The sequence below is a fragment of the Sander lucioperca genome, chromosome 10, assembly GCF_008315115.2.
Source record: "Sander lucioperca isolate FBNREF2018 chromosome 10, SLUC_FBN_1.2, whole genome shotgun sequence".
In the NCBI taxonomy this organism is placed as follows: domain Eukaryota; kingdom Metazoa; phylum Chordata; class Actinopteri; order Perciformes; family Percidae; genus Sander; species Sander lucioperca.
In genome coordinates, this window is record NC_050182.1 from 6,201,885 (window position 1) to 6,217,793 (window position 15,909).

The 15,909-nt window shown below is 38.6% G+C and overlaps 1 long non-coding RNA gene across 1 annotated transcript in view; it reads right to left on the bottom strand.

Moving 5' to 3' along the window:
- Positions 1-4,232: 4,232 nt before the first annotated feature.
- LOC118492937 overlaps positions 4,233-15,909 on the bottom strand; it is a 12,094-nt gene continuing 417 nt past the window's right edge. Inside the window, exons 2-3 of the long non-coding RNA XR_004898461.1 lie at positions 15,709-15,758; positions 4,233-4,329 (exon numbers count right to left, since the gene is read on the bottom strand). This is a non-coding gene — a long non-coding RNA (uncharacterized LOC118492937). The remainder of the gene's footprint in view (positions 4,330-15,708; positions 15,759-15,909) is intronic.

The following is a 15,909-nucleotide window of genomic DNA, read 5'->3' on the forward strand; positions in this document are numbered from 1 at the left end:
TCCTTAAAATACAGGGGGCATAAGTCAGTACACCCCTATGTAAAATTCCCCTAGAGGCAGGCAGACTTTTATTTTGAAAGGCCAGTTATTTCATGGATCCAGGATACTATGCATCCTGAAGTTCCCTTGGTCCCCACATCATCACATACCCTTCACCATACCCCACATCATCACAGACCCTTCACCATACCCCACATCATCACAGACCCTTCACCATACCCCACATCATCACATACCCTTCACCATACCCCCACATCATCACATACCCTTCACCATACCCCCACATCATCACATACCCTTCACCATACCCCCACATCATCACATACCCTTCACCATACCCCCACATCATCACATACCCTTCACCATACCCCACATCATCACATACCCTTCACCATACCTAGAGATTAACATGGTTTTATTTCAGTTAGCCTAATAGCTGGTTTGATTTGCATTGAGAGATGATTTTCTGCAAAGTACCCCATACCAATCTCTAGGTATGGTGAAGGGTAAGTGATGATGTGGGGTATGGTGAAGGGTATGTGATGATGTGGGGCTATTTTAATTCCAAAAATGTTTGATCATTATGGTCAACAATCAGCTACAGGTTCAGGTGTTACACTCCCACTGATCCGTCACTGACGGTCAAAGACGAACACAGGAAATCTAAAAGAGGAAGTTAACATGTTTTTAGCTCATTGTAAAACATTGCTTTATATTACAAAGTGAAATATGAGGCTGAAAGAAAATCCCCATAATTGTTGGTACAAAATAAAGACAAAAATGTTGATAAATACGTAAAAAAAAAACTAAAAAAAAGACAAAAAGAATGACATTTTGAGTCTGTTTTGAGTTTTTCCTTTGTCATTTCTGCTTGACATTTGTGTCCTTTTGTGCACAAAAAAAAAAGCTCAGTTTTTGGCCAGTTTTTGGTCATTTTACGGCCAGTTTTTCAGCTATATTACGGCTTGTTAACAGCCAGTTTTCAGTCAGTTTGAGGCAAAGAAAAAACATTTACTGCATCAAAGTCTTTATTCAAAGGTAAATGTTTGAATCAAAGCTTTATCGGCACAAGCAGACACATGGTACAGAGAGCAGCTCACTGGGCATGCTCAGTGGTGACGTCATCCTACTCCACCTTCATCACGCTTGGTCATCTCCATGGAGACGGCTGGTTGGTTTCCTGTGGGCGGAGCCAAGAGGTGAGGATGATGAAGCATTCATACATAGTGCTCTGAAGAGTAAAAGGTTAATGTTCCAGAAAAGTTAACAAGACTTTCACCCAGGAAACCCTAAAGACCGTTTAACTCTCAGTTTCAGTGAGTTTTCGGCCTGTTTACGATCAGTTTTGGGTCATATTTTAGAAGTCTTCAGTCTGAATCTGGGCTCAGTGTTTGGTGAATAAAGTGTAACGTGCTGGAGAAGATTTGTGCAACACGTTTTTGTTCTGTCTGTGTGTCTGTTTCTAAAGAGTGTGTGTGTTAAAGCTTAGATCGGGCCCAAAAAAAAAAACACCAAGCCCGACCATACCCGAGCCAGTTATAGAACAATGACATTTTTATCATAGATATATTAACGTTATAGTCTTGCTAACTGTTGACATGCTGTTCAATAGCCAGCAGATGGAAATGAGCTCATTAAACTAAGTTAACGTTACACCACAGAACAAGACGTAGATGTTATTAATGTGTATTATTCTCCCAATTAAATGAAAAACAGTTCAACATTATGCTATTGTGCCTTAATATTCAACTATGATGGGCTCAAATATGTAGGAGTCATTTTCTTTCAGAAAGTTATTGAGAGTGCTGGCATCTCCACAACACCCCACAATAGTTAGTTGTGAATCTCAGCTAAGACCATTTCAAATACATACCTTGTGATTTTGATAAATCTTGACAAGTCTGCCATGAGCTGAGGCAGGGATTCCCAGCTCACTGCCGACCCACAATGCCTTGTTCTTTACAGGACGTTCTGGACATATTTCAGTCCAGAATGTCCTGTAAAAAGATGCGTTTGGTTTTCTTCTGTGAAGGAAAATACACGTGTAATAATCACTTACATAGTTGAAATTAACTTCTTACATTTTTGTTAAAAAACATTATAATCATTAGCATACTTACAAATAACTTGAAGCTCACCATTCTGTAGAAAATCAAAAAGAGGAAGATATTAGGGTTAAATCATAAATATTCTTACTGAATATACTGGTTAAAGGTACAATATGTAACATTTCTGCATTAAAACCAGGGACGTCTTTAGCCCTATTTTAAGGGGGCTGACGCTACCCCAAAATGTTCCTAAACCCCCCCAAATAAGGAAAATAATTTTATTTTTACAGTGCACTCTGTATCACTCACTACTTTGAATCAATCTTCCTTCAATTAGGCTAATAAAGTAAAGACTAAAAAAGAACACAAACGCTTGATCAAGGGCCCGGCGCCAGGCTAGTGGTGGGAAATATCGGCCAGAGGGTCAAGTACAGGCAGAGAATCTAAACTCTAGTGCATTTACAGTTCAGAGCTGAAGTTGAACAGATTATTTTAGTTTGTGCTCCACTTGTGTTCAGTCTGTTCTTGTTTCTGTCAGAATATAAACTGTGTAAGAGAGTCAGGGCTCCATCTGGTGGAACAATCCTCAACTCATCCTCAAAGATACACATTTATCTCTCTTCATTGTTTCCTTTTTCAACAAGAAGAGCTCTCAGTCATGTTGACATGTATGTATCTGTGTGTGTGTGTGTGTGTGTGTGTGTGTGTGTGTGTGTGTGTGTGTGTCTGTGTGTCTGTGTGTCTGTGTGTGTGTGTGTGTGTGAATATGATTCATATCAAGAAAAACAATTATTTTGGGGAAACTGCAGCTATTATATTAGAATAACGTGAGTAAACGTTACTAAACACGTGAATAAACTTGAATGGGTAAACTCATCCTTGAACAGATTCTAATCAGCGACGGTGTTTAACAATTAAAACTACAACTCCCATAATTCCACGCAACTTCCCAACATCATCAGAAGTCTGTGTTAGCATCCAGTGTTGAGGTAGAGAGACCCCTAGTGGCAGAAAGTTACATATTGTATGTTTAACTTCTGCAGTTTTCAGACTTCTTGTCTTCAGAGAATCAGATGTTTTCTTACAGTTAAAACTAAAATAGTTGTTGTTATTGTTATTATATTGATCTGTAGTTTTACCCACATCTACTTTATGAATGAGTGAACATGACAACATTAAAAACAGACCCAGAGTTAAACTGTCACGTGTTTTATTCAACAGGAGACACAAGTTACTCTGATTTATCACATAGTAATAGATTACTCTGATTCATCAGGTAGTAACAGATTACTCTGGATAGTAACAGATTGCTCTGATTCATCAGGTAGTAACAGATTACTCTGGATAGTAACAGATTACACTGATTCAACAGGTAGTAACAGATTACTCTGATTCATCAGGTAGTAACAGATTACTCTGATTCATCAGGTAGTAACAGATTACTCTGGATAGTAACAGATTACTCTGATTCAACAGGTAGTAACAGATTACTCTGGTTCAGCAGGTAGTAACAGATTACTGTGATTCATCAGGTAGTAACAGATTACTCTGGATAGTAACAGATTACTCTGATTCAACAGGTAGTAACAGATTACTCTGATTCATCAGGTAGTAACAGATTACTCTGGTTCATCAGGTAGTAACAGATTACTCTGATTCATCAGGTAGTAACAGATTACTCTGGTTCATCAGGTAGTAACAGATTACTCTGGTTCATCAGGTAGTAACAGATTACTCTGATTCATCAGGTAGTAACAGATTACTCTGGTTCATCAGGTAGTAACAGATTACTCTGGTTCATCAGGTGATCATTTCTGAGGAATAACCCTAACAAGGTGATAAGGAAAGCCACGCTCGTCACAAAGAACTACAATTTTCCGGTTGCGAGTCGAACCAGTATAATTACACGGAAACGTTTTTTTTTGTCTAGTTCTGCAATCAACAACATCAAAACTCTTTCTGGTTGTTCTTTTTGTTCCTCTGACTTCATTCTTCTTACAGGCGGCTTTGACATCATCAAACCTCCCTATGATGAAGGTATTGAAGGGCTTACAGTTCTTCTTGTTGTTGTTGTCTCTGATCTTTTTGGCATTCATCACACCGGTACAATTGGCTGGAATCATCGCCCAGACGATATGCTTATATTCAAATGATGTATATGTATATATGTATATGTATATATATCATCTGCAGGTTCTGGTCCCAGGAACATCAGATCAGCAGAGATCACGGCAGCAGAGATCAGCAGAACACCAGCAAAGATAGAGATCTTCATGTTGATCTGGAGAATACAGAGTTAGAAAAGCTGTTAGAGACTTTACTCTGACATATCTAACATCTCTTTATATTATCATATAAAAGCTGTTAGAGACTTTACTCTGACATATCTAACATCTCTTTAGTAACACTTGACAATAACCATAATTAAGAAATGATAAACAAAATATCAATATATATCAAAATATAAATAAAATTATACTTTATATTTATTTTACTGCCAACAAACAATCAAATGATTTCTAAGCGAGTGAATGTTGAAGAAGCGAGGGTTAAAAGTGTGAAAAAAAAAGTAAAAAGTGACAAAGCTTAAAAAAAAACCTGTACAAGAAGCAGCAATAAGGTGTGTATGTGTGTTCTTGTTTAACTATATTCGTGGGGTCCAAAAACCGGGAGTCCAGTATACTTGTGGGGTCCCGACAGCTTTGTGGGCCCAAAATGCTGGACCCCACAAGGTTAAAGGTCTGTTTGAGGGTTATGACTTGGTTTTAGGATTAGGGTTAGAATTAGGTTATGGACAACGTCAGCAGTATTGACTGGAAAATATGTTACAGAATATTTCGTTCTGTATGACAGGTGCAATATTTGAAAATCTTTTCTCTGACATTTTTTATTACATTTATATCTACATTGATGTCAAAACCTCGAGACTTTCAAACATCAAGATGTCATTTATTAATACGCATTCGTGTCTAAATGACATATAAACATATTTTCCTATTCTATGTTGCCTGGAAACGCTTCCAACACGCTCGCGTCTCGCGTGGAAAATAGGCGTCGGTTCTATTTCTAGCAGGCAGGCGTCTCAGGCAGGCAGTGTGTAAGCTCTGACCTGTTACCATGGGAGCCGAAATATAAACGGACACGTCACGCGGCTGACACGCTCACGAGGCGCTTCCAGTGTGTAACCGGCCTTAAGGTTAGGCATTTAGTTGTGATGGTTAAGGTTAGGGTAAGGGGCTAGGGAATGCATTATGTAAATGACGGGTCCCCACAAGATAATGCCACAAACCTGTGTGTGTGTGTGTGTGTGTGTGTGTGTGTGTGTGTGTGTGTGTGTGTGTGTGTGTGCTTCATGGTTATCTGGAGAACACAGTTACAATAACCATCATTAATAAATGGTAACATTTAGTTCATTATACTTTGTACTTATTTTACTGTTAACAAACAATGAAATGGTGATTTATAGGCAGCGTTGAAAACATAGAAAGGCATCAAAAAAGAGCCAAAAAGCATTGAAAGAGTGAATGTATTAACTATCCATGTTGATGGATAAACTCTTGGATATTCTCCAGCAGCAGAAAGCAGCACCAGCAAACATAGAGATCTTCATGATAGTCTGGGAACACAGAGTTATATTTACCTGAGATTAGATGAGATTATTATTAGTCAGCAATTTACTGAAGAGTTGTTGCAGAAAGCTTCAGTCTGTCCTTTACTCAGCTGGTTTCATAAAACAAAGAGTAAACTCTGACATGATGCAAATCTGAAGAGTCTGTAGACAGAAAAATGAAATCATCTCCTGTCTTATATCGTCCGACAGAGAGAGGTTGTCTCTGAAGTTCATCACCATATATGGTGACCAATCAGCTCCAAGTTCAGGTGTTACACCCACAGATCACATATACATACACACTTCACTGATGGTGATGGTCAAAGACAACCACAGGAAATCAAGTGTGAGTGTGATTGTGTGTGTGTGTGTGTGTGTGTCTGTGTGTGAGTGTGTGTGTGTCTGTGTGTGTGAGTGAGTGTGTGTGTGTCTGTGTGTGTGTGAGTGTTTGTGTGTGTGTGTGTGTGTGTGTGTGTTTGAGTGTGAGTGTGTGTGTGTGTGTCTGTGTGTGAGTGTGTGTGTGTCTGTGTGTGTGTGTGTGTGAGTGTGTGTGTGTGTGTGTGTGTTTGTGTGCGTGTGTGTGAGTGTGAGTGTGTGTCTGTGTGTGTGTGTGTGTGTGTGTGTCTCTCTCTCTCTCTCTATGTGTGTGTGTGTGTATGTATGTGTGTGTGTCTCTCTCTCTCTCTCTCTCTATGTGTGTGTGTGTGTGTGTGTGTGTGTGTGTGTGTGTCTCTCTCTCTCTCTATGTGTGTGTGTGTGTGTGTGTGTGTGTCTCTCTCTCTCTCTATGTGTGTGTGTGTATGTGTGTGTGTGTGTGTGTGTGTCTCTCTCTCTCTCTCTCTCTCTCTCTCTCTCTCTCTCTCTGTGTGTGTGTGTGTGTGTGTGTGTGTGTGTGTGTCTGTGTTTTCAGCTAGTTTTCAGTCAGGATGTACTGAGGTATGCATGCACTTTTCATGCTGTTCACACCACAAGTAGTTAGTTCCTCTATGATAACCACAGAGCTGGTTCACACCAGTTGATGCCTCCGTCTGGCCTGAACTAAGAAGACTTATGATGGTGAAACTAGAAGCCACAGACTGGTCAAGAAAAAGCTGATGAAGATCTCCACACAGCAGCTCTGACCATGTTCCAAGGAGAGACTGAGGTCAGAGCAGAGGCCAGCGTGGGAGAGGAAGCTCCATGGGACGCCACCCACATGACCCTGAGGTGTGCTGCAGATAGAACCAACAGACAACAGACCAGCAGCCATCAGGCCGACTGAAACGAGGAGGGGGGAGAGACCGCAGGAGGACGGTACTACACCTACAGCACACGCACATTCTGACACATACACTATTAGGAGAAGCTAAGCTACTAGATTAAGATATTTATTACCTCCAAAACAAGAATGCACCCCTTGTGCGCACCTATGTGAAGCATCAGTTGCACCCATTCTAGAAAATGCATCAATGTTGATTTAGTTGCACATTCAGCACACATTCAGTAATTAAGTCTTTGCATTTCCTGATACAGCTTCTCTCAAAGTTAGTGACGACTATGTTCATTTTGTTGGTGCATCAGAAAAAAATTAAAGAAAAGAATTAACATGTCACTTTTTTGTGCACATGTTCGTGCACCAACAACACAGGCAACTTTTTCAAACATGCATTTCTCCTGTGTCAGTAATGTCAATCTATAGGGATGTGATCTCATGTTAACATTAGGAATTGGATTCTAAAATTTGTAAAGTGATAGGATTTGATAAATATGACTCTGATCATTTATTGTATGTCTGTCAGTGACTGACTTTTGGAAGAAGCCAGGAAATGCACTTCTGCTTATAACACACAAGACGTGCAGAAGGACTCACTACACCGTACATCACTCGTGTCATTAGGGTCAGACAAAGTGTATGAAAAACAATGTTACAGGGACAGCAAAAAATGAATGACAATCACGCAAATATTTGGGTCAGATAACAAGTGTGTTGCAGTATTTCATTAGATCCTGAAGAACAGAACATGTTGACAGTGTATCATTCATCCCTTCATGTCTCCCTCTCTGAGCATACAGGACGCAAATGGGAAGATTTGGGAGTATTTATGTCAAAATTTAACACAGATCGGCAACCTACTGAACAAAAATCTGTTTATTACAGCGCTTGTCATCTTTGATTCAGTGAGCCTCGTTTCTTTATGCAGCCTCCTGTTAGGCAGCAGGAAGACAGAGCTGGTTGGTGTATGTAGATAAGTGTTTAACCCTTGTTTGGTGTTCATATTTTTGTTACACAGCCAATGTTCCCTGGTCTGGTGGACCCACCACATTATTAGACTTTTAAATCAATACAGCCATAACAATTTATGTAAAAATACTTAACAGATGTTTACTTTAGCTCAATTACCAATGATATATACATCATTTATGGTTCATATTTGCCATTTACCCCTGTGAGATCACATTTATGATCATATTTTCATTGTTCGGGTTAACTCTTTTGCAAGGCACTGTATCTGTGTCACATTCTCATGAGGGGCTGAGCCTCCCTAAAGATCTGATCCTAGAATAACTCCTGTTGAAAACTGTGACATTTTTTGCAAAAATAATGATTAATGAATAATCAAAAGGTGGAAATGTATTAATCTGTTATACTGTTGATTAATCTTTCTCATAAATCTGCAGTTTCTGCTCGAATACAAATGTCTAGTCAGGATGTACTGATGTATGCATGCTGTTTTGACCACATGTGGTTGGTTCATCTATGATAACCACAGGTTGGTGGTGGTAGAGAGTAGTTCCCCCCCACCCCCTCCTTCCCCCCAAGCACTTTGAGTGTCATATACTGTATATACTTACATATACACATATATAAATGTAATGAATTATTATTATTATAAATTAAGAAAGAAAATGAAACACATCCTGTACAAAAAGCAAGTTACTTTAACATGCGCTGGTGAGTTAAGAATTAAAAGTATTCCATTTTTTACAACAACGTTACCTGAACAGTAGCGTTAGGTTACTGGTAGTCTATATCAGCAACGTTTCACCAGGATGTCCTATTGCCTCTCATTGATGATGTGAAGATTTCACAAAGCCATTCTTACAATTAATATCCTACATAAACAGCTGTTTTGGTCGATCAAAATAAAACAAGATACTATCTTATTCTATATCTATAAGATAATATCTATAAGATAATATCTTATTTGTAAATTCTAATAAGAATTTACGAATAAAATATATTTGCAAAAAAAGTTCTGTAATATATTGGCATGTTATGGAATTTATTCTCCTGAATAATATGATAAACAGGACAAATAGACTGATGCTGTTTTTGATGCTTCCATCTGGCCTGAACTAAGAAGACTTATGGATGGTGAAACTAGAAGCACAGACTGGTCCAGAAAAAACTGATGAAGATCTCCACTATTAGGAGAAGCTAAACTACTAGCTCAAGATATTTATTACCTCCAAAACAAGTATGCACCCCTTGTGTGCACATATGTGAAGCATCAGTTGCACTCATTCTAAAAAATGGCTCAATGTTGATTCAATTGCTGATTAAATTGCTGAATGTTGGAACATTGTGTGAAACTGGTCATTATTACTGAGACTTATGAAGTGTCAGGTTTAGTTCCATCATAGTGTCAACAAATGATAGCTGATGTTGTTGTTCAGTAGCTCAGAGATCAGTGGTGTAGTCCAGGGTATACGCTGGTATACGGCGTATACCTACTTATTTTTCAGTCAGCATTGCGTATACCCACTTCTAAATCCCCCCTGATGTGCACCATTCAGTAATATCTGTGGGCCAGATTGCCCATTTTTTCCTGAAGGATAGTGAAGCCATGACCCACCCTCCTCTGCCTCTAATTGGCTGGTACTCGCTGCTTTCACTGATTAGATTGGTTAACTTTAGGCATGATGACTGATGAGCCAATCAGAGGCAGAGTAGGGCGGGTCATGCCGAGGAAAATATCGCTAATACCTCAGGTACCAGTGAAAAAAAACAAAAAAAACCCTCAGGTGCCGGTGCCACTTGACTACGATAACGGCAGCAGACCAAACAACAGAAGAAGAAATAACACAAGCGGCGGTGTGCCACCCCAGTTGATGGAAGACATAATTCTGAGGTAAGTTTTAAGGTGGTTTCCAAATCAATCATTATTTTAAACTACTGGCAAATTGCCAGTGGCAACATGACTGCACATTTAGAGGAGAAGAGATAACACCATGTTTGCCTCATGATAAATACATTTTACATTCATCCAGGCTGCTTGTGTGACCAGTAGTAACTACAAACTGCTCCTAATCAAGTCATGATCATTTTATAATAGTGAGCAAGTAGAAATGACAGATTTTTGGGTAAACTAAATCATAGTCTTACATGTCACTGTTTCTAAAACAGGGCTTTTTTCTGGACTACTTTTAAAAATAAAAAAGTTAAAAAAAAGGTGAAAACTGAGAGTATACCCACTTCTCCAGGGACCACTACACCACTGTCAGAGATGATCAGATAATGAAACTACTGATTTAGCCGTGTCACGTTCTCATTATGGGCAGAGCTCCCCTAAAGGTCTGATCCTAGAATCACCACTGTTGAAAACTGTGAAATGTTTTGTAAAATAATGATTAATGAATAATCAAAAGGGAAATGTATTTATTTGTTTTACTGCTGCTTAATCTTTCTTATGAATCTGCAGTTTCTACTTGAATTCAAATGTCTAGTCAGGATGTACTGATGTATGCTCTTTTGACCACATATAGTTTGTTCCTCTATGGTAACCAAAGCCCCCCCCCCCCTTCTTTGCACAAAGAATAAAAACTTAAAAGATTTTGTTGACAAAAGCGTAATTTCAGATCTCACCTACTATGTATTAGAATTTCCATTTTCTCATTAGTAAGCAATTCACTGTTATACTACATAATACCTCAAAATATACTGTATATTTGGACACGTGTACAGGGTAAAAACCTACCTGTCACCCAGGTGAGTGCTACACATTGGTGGTGGTAGAGAGTAGTCCCCCCCCTCTTCCCCCAAAGGACTTTGAGTGTCATATGTATATATACATATACACATATATATATATTTATATATATGTAATTAATTATTATTATTATTATTATTATTATTATGAATTAAGAAAGTAAATAAAACACATTGTGTACAATAAGCAAGGTTACTTTAAGATGAACTGGTGAGCTAAGAATTAACATATTCAATCTTTTACAACAACGTGACCTGAATAGTACCGTTAGGTTACTGGTAGTCTATATCGGGAACGTTTCACCAGGATGTCCCTGGGTTAACTGACTGCATATGTTGAGGAAACAACATGGATTGTGTTAATGAGATGGCCTGAACACACCGATGTTGGGCTGGTTGTGTTATTGTGTGAAAATGTGACTACAGATTGGACAAAAGGATGTTACTGATTGTGATGAACTGTAAACATTTAAAGATATGAATTGGAAAATTCAGGCATGTTAAACACTACTACCTACTACAGGTGAACAGTTTTAAACATTTAAGTGTTAGGATAATTACATTATCAAGAATAGACAGAAACCGCAGGAATTCTCTCAATGTTCATTTTTACTTGCGAACACAAGGAGCCAATTTCAGCACTACAGTACAGAAATGTCTATCGAAACACTTTCTACAGCAGCTTTTGTAATACAATGTGGAATGTGATACAAAGTCTATAGTCATAACAAAGAGTCAATGTCGTCAGTTTATCTCATTCGGGGAGGACATGTTCTTTCCTCAGCATCACAGTCAATGGCTCCATGGTATCTTGTTTAGAGTACACTCAGTATAATTATAATGGTCTTATTATACAAACAGATTTAATAATAATAAGACGGTAAAAATGTAAATCCAAAATTTTCTAACATTAAGTAACAGATATCAGCATCAAACCTCTCTCATTAATGACATTAAGACTAGTATTTTTTGTAAAACAGACAGAGTGTAGTAACATGAATGTTTTCTGAAAGAAGACATATTATGGAAGATTAATAAAGGTAAAGATGATGTTTCTGTCTATTAGTTTCTCTCCTTAAAACCAGCAGCATTATCAACATCAACCATTTAGAGATCAGAGCTGAAGTTTATCAGATTATTTTAGTTTGTGCTCCACTTGTGTTCAGTCTGTTCTTGTTTCTGTCAGAATATAAACTGTGAAGAGAGTCAGGGCTCCATCTGGTGGAACAATCCTCAACTCATCCTCACAGATACACATTTATCTCCCTTCATTGTTTCCTTTTTTGGTGAATGGTTCCCAGAGAGATCAGGGTCCATTTCAGAAAGCTGTTTTAGTGAAAACTCTGAGTTTGTTAACCGTGAGCAACCCTGCTTTTGTTATTGTGTTTTTGTTCAAAGGACTTTAAGTTTCATATCTTAAGGTTGGATTTTCATACATTTTATTTACCAGAACGTTAATATATTTTGTTCTGTTGTGACAATAAAACAAACAAGTTTATTTTTAAACTGCATTATCACATTATTTTAGTGAGGACTCATAAATAACTACAAATAACTAATGTTAGGGAAATCTGTTTATGTTTTGTTATGCATTTCTGGATTTAAAAAAATATATATATCAGCCAATATATTGGAATATTGGATTTTTAAATCACCAAATATTTGTATTGATATCGGCCTTAAAAATCCTTTATCTGTCGGGCTCTACTACCCCATATATATATATATATATATATATATATATATATATATATATATGATGCTTTACACTACTTTTATGTTCCTTTTGAGTTCCTTTCACCAAAATGACAGCAGAAGTATGACCTGCCAGGTAGCTTGTGTTTCACCACTGGATCAACAAAGTCTCATCTTTATCCACTTCAATAGATTATCATTTTTTCATAATATTTTGTAGTATTAATCTGAATCTGCAAAGTAACTAAAACTTTAAAATAAAAAGTGAAGTAAAATGTACAATAGCCTACTTGACTCTAGAAGTAGCCTATAAAGTAGCTTACAATTGTATTTAAGTACGGTATGGTTATACTTTCCACCTCTGATCAAATGTAATGCTAATATTTACTGTACATGTAGCAAGCGTAAACATTAATTCCCGACATGTTTATATCTTTCAGTTGCTCGGACACACAGTTGTTGTATTAATAGTTGTTGCGACAGATGTTTCTGTCTGTGCAGTCATCTCAACCATCGAATTCCAGCAACGAGGGGCAGAAAGTTACATATTGTACATTTAACGTCTGCAGTTTTCAGGCTTCTTGTCTTCAGAGAATCAGATGTTTTCTTACCCAGTTAAAACAAAAAAGTTATTATACTTTCTGCAGTTTGCTATTGCTATTATATTGATCTGCAGTTTAACCCACATCTACTTTATCTACACAAAGTACTGTCTCTTTGTTACATAGCCAGACTACTTTATGAATGAGTGAACATGACGACATTAAAAACAGACCCAGAGTTAAACTGTCACGTGTTTTATTCAACAGGAGCCACAAGTTACTCTGATTCATCAGGTAGTAACAGATTACTCTGATTCATCAGGTAGTAACAGATTACTCTGATTCATCAGGTAGTAACAGATTACTCTGATTCATCAGGTAGTAACAGATTACTCTGATTCATCAGGTAGTAACAGATTACTCTGGTTCAGCAAGAAGTAATAGATTACTTAAGAAGAAACTTTTGAAAGTGAACAGGTGTACGCCTTCTCGACTGATGTACCATCGTACTGACAGTCGGGATACTTAGCATTAAGAGTTTTCAAATTGCAGTCAACAATCTCAAAGGGTTTTTTGCTTTTCTTCAGATTATTAGCTTCAGGTTTATTTGGGTCAGTGTATTTGGTTCCTTCATCCCCACAAATGTCTTTGACGGTTTGCAAAGACGTTGTGATGATGAAGGTATTTCTGTCCTTACATAATGAGTTTATTTTGTTGATTTCTTTTACTTTTATCACATCGTCACATTGGTACTTAGTCATCCCAGCGTTGATATGCTTATCTTGAAACCTAGGCCAACTTTGTCCGTCCACAGAGAGCACGGCAGCAGAGAGCAGCAGAAAACCGGCAAAGATAGAGATCTTCATGTTGATCTGGAGAATACAGAGTTATAAAAGCTGTTAGAGACTTTACTCTGACATATCTAACATCTCTTTATATTATCATATAAAAGCTGTTAGAGACTTTACTCTGACATATCTAACATCTCTTTATATTATCATATAAAAGCTGTTAGAGACTTTACTCTGACATATCTAACATCTCTTTATATTATCATATAAAAGCTGTTAGAGACTTTACTCTGACATATCTAACATCTCTTTATATTATCATATAAAAGCTGTTAGAGACTTTACTCTGACGACACATGCACGTCAACTTTATTTAAAGAAACACATACAAGACACCTAAATACATACAAGTTCTACACACAGTCCAACTGGAACACAACCGTAACAGTACGAGGACAAATAAATACCAGTACAAGGTGCATGGATAGCAGCGTCTAAGTATACATAGGGTAGGAAAAAGTGCAGCCTACAAAGTTGAAACAATATAATCAACAATGACCATCGTCAACAACAACATCAGCATCCATTACATCACCAACCCTTTTTATCAACGTTTCTGACATCCTCAACACATAGTCAGACTAGAATATATAACCAACCAACCAAGGAATAAAGAAAGAAAAGAAAGTGGATGAAATGAGGTAGCCAAGAGATCAAAGAAGACTCCACACACACACACGCACACACAAACGCACACACACACACACACACACACACACCCACACACACACACACACACACACACACACACACACACACGCAAGCGCGTTTGAACATCTTAGGGTGTTTTCACTCCTGAAAATCTAAACCATGGTTCATGTTTTTGTTACATCGTAACATTTGATCCGGTAAGTTTTGGTTTCACACTGCAGTTATACAAGATCTAAAGATCTCTACGTGACAAAACTACGTCCTGCCGTCATCACATACGTGAACTGAGTCTCCAGATACTTATAATTGATTGGTTTGTAGACGGGCTTCCCCTTCCTCTCATCTCCTCTCCCTGTGTCAGAATTTTTTCAATTCGACTGCTGCACTCTCCTACTGACTGCTGCTCTCTCCTACTGACTGCTGCTCTCCTCTACTGACTCTCCTCTACTGACTGCTGCTCTCCTCTACTGACTGCTGCTCTCTCCTACTGATTCTCTCCTACTGACTGCTGCTCTCTCCTACTGACTGCTGCTCTCTCCTCTCTCCTACTGACTGCTGCTCTCTCCTCTCTCCTACTGACTGCTGCTCTCTCCTACTGACTGCTGCTTTCCCCTACTGACTGCTGCTCTCCCCTACTGACTGCTGCTCTCTCCTACTGACTGCTGCTCTCTCCTACTGACTGCTGCTCTCTCCTACTGACTGCTGCTCTCTCCTACTGACTGCTGCTCTCTCCTACTGACTGCTGCTCTCCTCTACTGACTCTCTCCTACTGACTGCTGCTCTCTCCTACTGACTGCTGCTCTCCCCTACTGACTGCTGCTCTCTCCTACTGACTCTCTCCTACTGACTGCTGCTCTCTCCTACTGACTCTCTCCTACTGACTGCTGCTCTCTCCTACTGACTGTCTCCTACTGACTGCTGCTCTCTCCTACTGACTGCTGCTCTCCCCTACTGACTGCTGCTCTCTCCTACTGACTCTCTCCTACTGACTGCTGCTCTCTCCTACTGACTGCTGCTCTCTCCTACTGACTGCTGCTCTCCCCTACTGACTGCTGCTCTCTCCTACTGACTGCTGCTCTCTCCTACTGACTGCTGCTCTCCTCTACTGACTGCTGCTCTCCCCCTACAGACTAAGTACCGAGCTATTCCCCGGTCTTCTAACACGAGGAGAGCCTGCCAGAGCTTCTTGTATTTGGTCTGAAAGTCCGAACCATCCAAAAAATGCTTTCACACTATAAACGAACCGGACCAAGGTTCAGTTGATCGGACCAATGTTTGGTCTTTTAAACCGGACCGTGGTCTGAGGCAGCTTTCTCAGAAAAACAATATAAAGTATATTTACCTGAATGACAGGAGAGAGATAAGTTCTAGAGTCAGCAGCAGGAGGGATACCTGGAATATCACATAACAAATATTACATCACATTTAACTATGTTGCATCACATTTAACTTCAAGGTTCTTGAGAAAACAATCAAAAAAAGGACCAAAAATGTCAAAAAAGTGACAAAAATGTCAGAAGAATGAATGTAAATTGTATTTTTG